The following is an 11,446-nucleotide window of genomic DNA, read 5'->3' as shown; positions in this document are numbered from 1 at the left end:
ACCCTTATTACGCTATATGTTAACCAACTTGGATGTAAAGAAAATTTTTTTAAAAAGGTAGGAACCTAGAGAGCTATAGTTAACAATGCTGTGTCGTACACTTAAAAATCTGCTGGGGCGCCTAGGTGGCGCAGTCGGTTAAGCGTCCGACTTCAGCCAGGTCACGATCTCGCGGTCCGTGAGTTCGAGCCCCGCATCGGGCTCTGGGCTGATGGCTCAGAGCCTGGAGCCTGCTTCCGATTCTGTGTCTCCCTCTCTCTCTGCCCCTCCCCCGTTCATGCTCTGTCTCTCTCTGTCCCAAAAATAAATAAACATTCAAAAAAAAAATTAAAAATCTGCTAAGAGTTAAGTGTTCTCATCACAAATAAATAACATAGTGAGCAATTATTGGAGACAAAGGATATGTTTATGGCATAGGTTGTGGTGATGATTTTATGGTGTACATTTACCCAAACTCATCAAGTTGTATACCTTAAATATGTACAGCTTTTTTTTTATTTAAAATTTTTTTTTTCAACGTTTATTTATTTTTGGGACAGAGAGAGACAGAGCATGAACGGGGGAGGGGCAGCGAGAGAAGGAGACACAGAATCGGAAACAGGCTCCAGGCTCTGAGCCATCAGCCCAGAGCCTGACGCGGGGCTCGAACTCATGGACCGCGAGATCGTGTACAGCTTTTTATGTATTAATCGTATCTCAATAAGGTGGTTAAAAAAAAAAAAGATATAGGCATTTAGGACTTGCTTCCTGATATGGGTAAGGAAGAAGATTCAGCAAAGTCCCTGTAGGGGAAATTGTATCAAAATTGGACTCTAGGGGAAAGTAACTCTGTGCTGTTCCGTCTCCTTCCTAACATGGACTTCCTACTGGATGTACCATGAATTCTTCATTTTATTTATTTATTTAGTATTTTACATTAGCCTAGAGATGCATTTGGAACCCTAAATAGTAACAGTTCTGCCAGCTCTGTGTCGTCATCCCAAACAGACTTAAGCCATACAAGCTTCCAGGGAGTCCATTATCCGTTTATGAACAACAGGCAATCAGACCAATGAACCATGTTATTGTCATTCTATTTGTGTCTCTCCAGTCATTTTTCATCTCGGCTAATCAGAAGATAAAAGTTCATTCTGCACCACCTTCCGCCTCCACCCTCGTTTCAGTTCCCTGTGGTTTCACAGTGGGTTGGGCTATTTGAAATCGGTATAAAACACCCGAGAAGAGCTATAATTTTCAAATTTGCCCGTGGGTAATGTGCGTAGTAAATGCAAAATACTAGCAATTTGGCTGTTTGAAATGTGACAATTTTCTTACATCAATGTGCAGGGTCTGAGGCAGCACAAGTTTCCAGAAGAAAGATCCATAGCTGGTGGCCAGACCCAAGGTTACCCAAAGAAGAGAAGAGGTGAAGCAAGCAAGTCAAGTACTTGCGTGGAAGTGGAATCTCCTCAGTGTTTACCCCTGTGGAAGTTTGAGGACAAGGCTGAGGGACAGAGGGCCTCCAGGGAAACACTGGCTGGTTACCTTCCAAGAGTACTAAAAGGAGGCATTCGTCTCAGAGAATTGGCCATCACCTAGTATCTGGCCTTCAATCCCGCAGGCTCAGACCCGACTTTACAAGCACCCAGAGGTATATTCTTCTTGTACGGCAGACCCAGACAAGCCAAGATCATGAGGTTGGTGTATAAAATCACAGACTCCCAATGAAGAACCATGGCCACAGAGACCAGAATGCATTAATCTGTATGACTGAATTCTCATCTCTGGGAAGCTAAACCTTAATCAGAAGCTTATTTGTTGCAAATAGATTCATACTAAGAGGGATCTCACACATCAAATGGTAATAACATCAGACTCTCCATCTCACAAAACACAAGTTCCAGGTCTAGAGTCCAATGGCTTTCCCTTCCCAAGATACTGCTTGGATGGGTACCAACCGTTCTGTCTGCAATGCGTTTTATTGATGCATTTCTTACTAACCATCCCTCTGCTCTCATTCTTAACGTAGCCTCGTTACTGTAATGGTTGCCCGTGCTGACTGAATACTAAATTCTCGAAACAACCCCAATGTCTGATGACTTGACCTGCTCGATGCTTATTGGGTGAACAGCTCTGCTTTACAGCTCTGCTTTACTTTCGAGTAGCTTATTGGGTGAAAGCTCTGCTTTACTTTCGAGAAGCCTTTCCCTTGGCTTTCTGGTTATTCTGTCTTTAAGGGACTGCCAGTGGGCTCGCTGGTGACAGAGGTTAGTGCTGGGAAGGAGTCCAAGGGTCCAGACTCTGGTCCCACATTTTCTGGTTGACTTGGCTACAATGTGCTGTGTGACTAAATAACTTTTAAGAAGTTAGCGGCCCTGAAACTGACCGAGTTTTTGTCTTAGCAACTAGGAAGGTCAGAACCATATTTCTGGCTTCTTCTGGCAACAGTGTAAGGTTACATGGTATCCATCAACTGTGCGGCTCTGAGGATTTCGTGCTTTTGTTTTTGCTTTTTGTTCCATCCCTAAAATCTGTTCAACAATTGTTTTACCCTTTTGTATTTTTGTATGTCCCATCTCATTCTATAAAGGGAACTCAGAGCTCGAAAATCTCAATATGCCCGCTGATAATAAATTTCCATAAGCGAAAGGGGAATAGCTGTAAATTTCTTGGAACCCTTGAAAAAGAAAGTATAATTTTTTGCAGTTCTTTGAACTTCTCAAATAAGTGACTTTAGAGTCCTGTGTGAGTGGAATTGTCTTATCTGCTAGACTTAACCAGGTTCAGGTAAGTATGTGGTAGACAAATGGTGATGACAGAATGGGGGAGGGGAGGACTTCATGCACGCAGGGAAGACTTTATGCACACAGGGAGCACTTTTTGCATATGGGGAGGACTTCATGCATACAGGGAAGACTTCATACTCATGCGGAAGTGCCTTCTGGGTAGGCTGCACATTTTTTGTGCACATTCGTGAGTGTCTTCTGAGTAATGAGGAGTGTGGGGCTAGAAGAAGGAGTTACAACAGTCTTAGGGGATCTCTAATCGAATTTAGAGTGCCTCAGAGCAGTGATTAATAGTAACCTCATTTCTAATCCCTGGGAGTGTGGGGCTCTGAGGCTTGGGAGGTTTGTAGTCTACTTGACCCTTTGTGTTGGGACTGTGTTCTAGCTTAATCTCTCATTGTAAAGATGAGGAAACTGAGATCCAGGATCTGACTTGCCCAAGAGCATCATCATTTAGTGGCAAAGTCAGGGTAGCGTCCTGCACTGGTCTCCCAGCAAGCTCTTTTTTTCTCATGCCAATACCTAACACTTCTCCCCACTATGTCCAGTTTACTTTTCGTTCAATCCTGCCTTATGAACATACCACTGTCCTCTCCTCTCTTTACTGCCAGCTACTCAAGGAGAGACCTTGATGGCTATACATTTTGGGAAAAGTAAGATGCCCTTGAGGAATATTTTACCACTAACCAGTTTCATATGTTTCACTTAAGGGATGAATTCAACTGGAAAAACAAACAAAAAACAAAAATGGCATAAATAACATACAGACATCTACTTTTATATCAAGCAATAAAAAACCCAGAGGTGGGCAATCCATTACTGGCACACCATTTATAAATGTCAATGATGACTCTAGGTCCTTCTATGCTGCTCAGCCATTGTGTGTGTGTGTGTGTGTGTGTGTGTGTGTGTGTGACTCTTCCTGGTCTCAGGATAGCCGCAGGAGCACCAGCCATCACACTCTTGTTCTAATCAGATAACATGGAAAAGGGAAAGGGACACGATAGCATGTGACAGCTGATTCAGACTCCTTTAAAGAACTTCCTAAGACCAATTCCCTCCACGTGACCATGTCACATAACCACCTTAGTTGTAAGGGATACTGGGGAATGTAGTTTTTAGTTAAGGGTTTTGCTGCCCTGAGAAAAATTGGGTTGCTTGGAGAGTAAGAGGGTAGAGTGGTTATTGGGTAAACAACTTTCATGCCCTGCCACTTTCATGATTATGGGAAAATTAAATAATCTCAGAGTTTACTCAACTCTAAAATGGAAATAATAAGAGGTCATGTATGGAAAGTAGTTAGCAAAGTAGCTGGTGCATAGTAAGTGCGAAAGAATATAGAACATTCATAATATAGAGTAGTACGGAAACGATTGATAGAATATAAAAATTCCCCAGCATCGCTGGGGCAGGGGTGAGAACTATTTTGTCTTCTTTTTTTAGTCAGCATGTTGGATGTTGCACGATGAAATTTTGGAGGTTTCTGGAAGCTTTTGTTCTCCAGGCGACATAGAGGACTTGAGACTTTAGGGGACTTGAGAGAGCTAAGGTCGGTACTCGGCTTGCCATCATCCCCTCCTAGAACGACTTTTCTCTGAGCCATCAGGTTGTGCTAAGAGCCCCCTGGGAAATTCTCTCTTTGCATGTCTGTCTCTCCCTTGTTATAAGCTATTGAGGATAAGAGCAGTGTCTTAATCACTTTGATCCTTCCAAGGGCCCATCGCAGTACGAGGGACACGGTGGGAAGTCAACAAATGTGTACTGCATCGGGAGTCACTGCTGGGCTGACTCTTTTTAATATCTTCCTTGGCCAAGCCGAAACACGAAGTCCCCATCCCAGCAGACCTTGTCGGGGGGCATCCTCTGAAACATGAGACAATCAAGGTTTCTTTACGCTTCACTCTCTCAGGGAATGCTCAAAGCTCTGAACAGCTTTTACGTTAAAATGATGGAAGTTAAAAAGGTGACAAGATGGGTAGTGACACTAATGTTTTAGGAAACACGACCCTGCTCAGGGTCCCCTCATATAGCTCCGGGGAGTGAGCATTGGACAGTGAAATTCACTCTGGACCCAAAGCTGAAGTCTTTGGGCCCAATATTTGGTTCTGCCACTTGTTTACTAGGCTACTGGTGGAGACCAAGTCTAGACCAGTGGCCTCTAATGACTTATCTGTCATGTAGGTAAATAATACTTGCCATTTCTCAATCCCTCTGGGGCTTGTGGCCAATGCTAATGAACAAACGGGTGGGAGGGGCTTTGCACCACGGCTGTCACTATTCTCATGACACCATACTCTCCTCTGATAGCCGACTAACTGGGTGTATTGGCTTGCTAGGGATGCCATAACAAAGTACCCCAAATTGGGTGGCCTAGGCAACAGAAATGTGTTGCCTCGTATAGTTCTGGAGGCTAGACGTCTGAAATCAAGGTGCCAGCAAGGTTGGCTCCTTCTGAGAGCTGTGAGGGGAGAATCCAGTCTATGCCTCTTGCCTAGCTTCTGATGGTTTGCTGAAAACATTTGGTGTTCCTTGATTTATAGAAGTCTTATCCTGATCTTTCATCTTTTACAACCTTCATATTGTGTGCTCCTTCTGCGCCTGTCTGTTTCTGTCTCTGTATAAGAACAGCCATCATATTGGATTAGGGCCCAGCCCCGTGACCTTATTTTAACTGGCTGCCTCTGTAAAGACCCTATCTCCAAGTAAGGTTACATTTTGAGGGATGGGGGTTAAGACTTCAACATGTGGATTTGTTGAATGGTGGGGGGGGGACACAATTCAACAGATAATTCTGGAGTATAGTAAAGGGTCTACAAATGAATAAGTATATTACCTTTAGTCTGAAGAGTTTTACCTTCACTTGTTTCCTGGCGACCTTGGTGGCTTACAGTCTCATTTTCTAATTCTGGTTTCAGCGCTCTGTAACTCTTGGTCTGCTTAAATGTTCTGAGTGTTGCTTTTCTCATGCGTAAAGTGGGAATATTAAAGGCTTTCCTATAAGGCTGTTAAGGACATGAAATGAGACAGCATATGTTAATAAGCACCTTATGTAGTGCTTGGCATGTAGCAAGTGCCTCGATAGGAGGCATTCCTTTCATCATAGGAATTTTAGAGAAAGTTGGGAGACCAGGTGGGGGATGGTTAGTGCACACTAGCCTTCATAAAAAACAGTTATATCAATTTGTCCGGTTCCATCATTTTTGTGAAGAGCTATTTAAGTTTGGGGCTTTGGAAATGGAAAGAGAGCTGTCAGAAAGCTTTTTGAATTGACAGGAGACAAGCCAGCGTTGATAATCCATCATCTTAAATTGCCTACCCTTGATCGTGCTCTGCTATTTTTTTCTGACGATTTTTACCCATAATGACTTCTATTAATGTTCTATGTGCCTTTTTAAAAAGCAGTGATTTATAAATAAAAATATCTTCCCAGACCCTGTTTGTGACCTTGAAAACTATGTGAGATTTGATTTATTGTTCTCATACTTTGCATCTTGGCAACACATGTTGAAAACACATTGAAGAGTGAAGCTTAGGTCACCCTCGGTGTGGTGAGGTGGAAATGAATTTGAAATCCTATAATTCAATCTTCTCACTTTTCGGATGAGGAGGTGGAGGAACAGAGAGGCAGGAAGACTGCCCCGCGGTTACCCAATAAGGCAGAACCTGGACTAGAACTTGGGCATTCTGCCCCCCCTGCTCTCTACAACTTCCGTTACTCTATGCTCCAGTCTAATTAGCGTCTTAGGCAAGTCATTTCCACTCCCTGGGCTTTAATCCTCCTTTATAAGGGGGACTAGACCAGCAGTCTGCTGTGGCATTTCTTCACAGAGCCACAGTCAAACCACTGCCACGTGTGTGCCTGAGTGGTGACCTTCAATGCCTGGCAGAAATCGGTGCCTCTGGGAGGGGGTGTTCACCGTAACAAACATCACGCAGAGCTAAGAGGGGAAAAAAAAAATCCTCTTTTAAATACTCTTCAGACCGTGGTGAATTGGAATCCCGGTCTATCTTACCCGCTGAGTGACCTCGGCTGAGTGACGTTGAGTTACGTCGCCTCGATTGTTTCATTAATAGAAAGACCTAGGTTGGAAGGTTGTCGTGAAGATTGAATTCAATAATGTAGGTAAGACCCCTACACAAACCCTGGTACATGGTAAGTATTCAGTATAGTGGTCATAATAGCACATTAGTAAACATACTTTGAACGAGACCGTTGGGAGTAGCTCGCTGGTCCCAAATCCGTTCTAGATCTGCTAGAATTGACTGCCCTCCCCCGATGCACGTATAAAGACAAATGTGTAAACAATTTGAGGGGCTTATAACATCCCTGAAACTCACACATGGGCCTTAGGGGGTCCCTGGATGCCTGATTAAAAACCCCTGAAGAGTATCTCTAGGAAATTCCTTCCTGTTTTATCCGTGATTCAGGAAAATTTCCTACGCTTGCATGACAACTAAGAAACACAATCTAGATGTTCCATAAACCAACTGAATCATAATGTTGCAAGAAAAAGACTCTCTGGCAGGGGTCTGAAATAGAGTAGGACTAGGAACTTTGATGAGAGAGATAAGTCTCAGATTCTACATTAACTCAGAACACAGCAGCTACTCAAAAATAAGAAATACAGTGCCTCGTTATGATTCTACAAAATGAGAAAATGCCAAAGTGACACGCTAATAGTCTTTACAGTCTGAAACGCAGAGAAGGAGTGTCTCTTGGCCTTCTGGCCAGGCTGACCTTGACCACCGGGACTCCATTTGCATGGGGATAAGGCTGCAGAGAGCTGTTCAATCCGCTTTGCAAATAAAGTTCTGGGTTATGTTATTCCCCAAGGTGTCCTTGATAGAGTTAGGAAGAGGACAGTTGTCAGGTTGTCTCATTTGTCTGTTTTCAAGGGCTCTCAACAAACTCTGCTCTGAGGCTTTATGGTTGCCATCTAAGGATGATACTCCTTGTTCAGGACCCAGACATTTTCTAAGCCATGCAGTGCTCTGTGGTAAGCTATGCTGTGAGGGACCTTTTCTGTCTGTTTTTAATGTGGACTGGTTTTTCTGGTTTATACTCTCTCTGGCTATACGTTTTGGAATGTTCTTTCTGGTTATGCTTTCACTCTGATTATTTTATTCACAACTCCCAGAAAGACTGTAAGGGATGTTTGCAGGAATTTTTGCTCCTGTTTTCCAAAAAGCCTGAGGTACAGAGAGGTTGGGGCTTGCTCTGGGTCGTAGTGGAAACAAAGGTTACGTCTTCTGACTTTGAAACCACTTTCCACTGTACAGAATTGCCCTTTACTTACCCAGTTTAATATGCGAAAGACTTTATATATATAACTGACTGTAACACAAGGCTATAAAAGAGAACTGTGGGGGTTCAGAGGTAAAGGGGTTCTCTTTCCACTGGCCAAGGGGAAGGACCAGGTGAGTCTTTGGGGAGGGAAGCTTGTTGCCTTTTTCTTCCTGATATCCCAAGTAGGACTGGGGGGAAAAAATGAGCAATCTCTTCTTCCGACCTCAAGAGGTGTAGCTGATCCATGTCTATACAACACATGCATTACTAATTTTCTGATGAACAAAGATTTTCTGGACACCACTATCATGATGGAGTAGGGGGTTTATGATCATAGCGACGATTCTGACTTACATAGGTATGTGTGTGTATACCCATATGCCCATGCACACACATATTTTTCTTTTCTGGCCAAGCGCCAGTTGAGGTGCCCAGCATTGTGTCTGTATCCGCTTCCTGGGGCTGCCATAGCAAAGTACCACAAACTTACTCTCTCGTAGTTCTGCGGGCAAGAAGTCTGAAATCCACGTATTGGCAGGGTTGGTTCCTTCTGGAGGCCTGAGAAAGAATCAGTTCCCTGCAGCTCTTCTAGCTCTGGCGGTTGTTCATAGTCCTTAGCCTTCCTTGGTTTGTGGTTGCCCCCCTTAGATCTCTGTCCCTCTTCACCCTGCCTTCCCCTCTGTCTGGTGTCTCTAATCTTCCTCTCCTTTCTGTTCTAAGGACACCTGCCATTGGACTTATGGCTCACTCGAAATCCACGTTGATGTTATCCTGAGATCCTTTACTCAATCACATCTAAAAGGATCCTACTGCCAAATCAGGTTGCATTCACAGGTACGGGGTTAGGACTGGTGACATTATTCAACCCGTTACAGTGTCCAAATGGGACATTGCTCCTCGTCTTTGCTTCCCAGCGAACGTTTGCAATGCTTATAGCGGTGACACTCATTTCAAAGAGGGTAAGAGTCCATATAAATGAAGGAAAAATGTCTTAGTTGAATAAACAGGCAGGGGGGACGAGAAACACACCACAAGAGCTCCACGTGTGGCAGCTCTAGACAGGATTCTCCCGGGGGTCCATCCCTTGGGTATGAAGTGCTCTGAATGCCTAGGAGAGTGATGTGATTACAAGTGTGTAGATATTACCTATTATGCAAAAACTCAAGATCACTCCGTTACCAAGTACCTGGACTCATTTACTTAAGAAGTCTTCGGTAAGAGATTTTTTCATTACTCTGTGCAAATCAATATGTATTTCAGACAGTATGTTCCTTCAAGCCTCAATTTGCCAAATAGAACAGGGGCACTTGAATTATAATGGGCAATAGAGATCTCATGTGAGTGGGTTGTGCATAATGAGGAAGACAGGTGACTGGGATATGAGCTTGTTTGGGTGTTGTGAAAAAGTAGAGATTCAGACAATCCAGGTTTGATTGGGAGTGTTTCGTGTTAATGTACAGTTGTTGTAGATGTTTCCCTTGACCCAGAATATAAAGAGAAAAAATTAAATTCAGCAAAGCTGTCTTTAGTGTCTCACATTATATTTGTGTTTATGTATTCTTGTTCATTACTTGCTTAGGGTGAAGCAAAAAAGGTATCCCAGCAATAATCTAGATTGGGATTATGGTTTCAATGTTTTTAAAGGATAGAAATGATGCCAAAGTTTCTTGGTAAAATAATGAACACTTATAATAAAACAAAATTTTGCTCCTTTTTAAAAATCTGGTCCAGGAAGATCGATTTATTAAGTGTTAGCCTCTCAGCTTTTAACTCCCTAAATCACAAAGTACCCATGGCAAGCCTAATACTTTCTGAAGGTTTTCTTTAGCGCGAGCCACTTCTGGAAAACAGTTTATTTTCTTCACCTGAGGACAATAGATTAAAAAATAGGTAGCAGCCATGAGACTTCACCAAACATCTTCTGTCCTTTCTTTAAGAGATGTTGAAGGTGCCTAATAGAGTCTGACATGTTTTCGCTAAGTATGAAATATCAAAATGGCAAATCCTAATGTTTGCTTCATCCAAGGACACTTTCATACCTTATGCTTTACCTTGTCAGCTTGAATTGATATCAAGCCGGGAGAGGTCACAGCTGCCCCCCCCCATTCCCTATCGTAGTGCAAAATGCTCCAATCAGAATTCTTAAATGTGTGGTGTAATGTGGGATGCTATGTGGCATGATGGAAAGTACACTGAATTCCACAGACAAAACCCTGCATTCTAGTCCTAACTTGACCATTTACTAGGGATCCAAACCTTGACAAATCAGTAGAATGCCACAAATATTTATTGTGCACCTACCATGTGCCAGGCATTGTGTAATAGGAGAGCAGAGAGAGAACATAAACACAGATCCCACAAAATGGCCAGGTGTTGAGGCACATGCATAAACAACTCCGGTTTGAGGAACACAGAGACTCGTGCCAAGAGACAGGACTAGATACAAGGCTACAGCAAGCAGAGGAGGGAGAAGTTGCTTCGGTTTGGGGAGATCCAGGAAGGTTTAATGGAGGAGGTTGATTCATGAGCTAGGATTGCAATGGGGGATAGGATATGCACATGGATTGGGAAGGGCGTATAGGCAGATTAAGCCATGCAATCAAGCCCACTGAGGCGGTAAAGGATTTGACTCTGTGGAGCCTGACGAACTGTCAGTTCACCTGGCACATGCAGAAGTAGAGTGAGTAGAGAAAGTTGGGGCTAGGAAGGTATTGGACTCAGTAGAAAGAAGGGTTAAAAAAAAATCTAAGTTCTCTGTTAAGATTAATCTATGGAAGAAAAAGAAGAAGGAGAAGGAGGAGGAGAAGGGGAAGGAGAAGGAGGAGGAGAAGAAGGAGAAGGAGGAGGAGAAGGGGAAGGAGAAGAAGGAGGAGGAGGAGAAGGGGAAGGAGAAAGAGAAGAAGGAGAAGGAGGAGGAGAAGGGGAAGGAGAAGGTGAAGACGGAGGAGAAGAGGAAGAAGAAGGAGGAGGAAAAGAGGAATGGAAGAAAAAGAGGAGCAGGGGAAAAAGAGGAGGAGGAGGAGGGGTAGGGAAAGTTGTTGGAGGAGAAAGAGAAAAAAGGAAGGAAGAAGAAAGAGCTAAATAGCTGGGACATGCATATGTGCCTGTTCAGCACCTTTGCATGGCCAATAAGCCAAAGGTAAAATGTCCTTGAAGAGGATTATAACCTGTCACAAAAACAATCTGATTCAAAGGCCTGGTGGGTCACAGAGGCCTGGAATTTCTACCCAAGTCACTTTGACAGGCTTCATGAGAGACAAAATATATTCGCTTCCCTGTAAATCCATCCAAAGTCTATAGAGGCTTTTCCCTCTGTGATGGCAGGCGAGCAAAGCATAAACTTGGTGCTAATAACATTGATCTAAGACCTGGTGGTTTCCAGATCCTGGAGATC

Source organism: Lynx rufus, unplaced genomic scaffold (genome assembly GCF_022079265.1).
Source record: "Lynx rufus isolate CCGP_SWC_20201006 ecotype Redwood Valley unplaced genomic scaffold, mLynRuf1.p SCAF_5, whole genome shotgun sequence".
In the NCBI taxonomy this organism is placed as follows: Eukaryota; Metazoa; Chordata; class Mammalia; order Carnivora; family Felidae; genus Lynx; species Lynx rufus.
Note: the sequence above shows the minus strand (reverse complement) of the source record.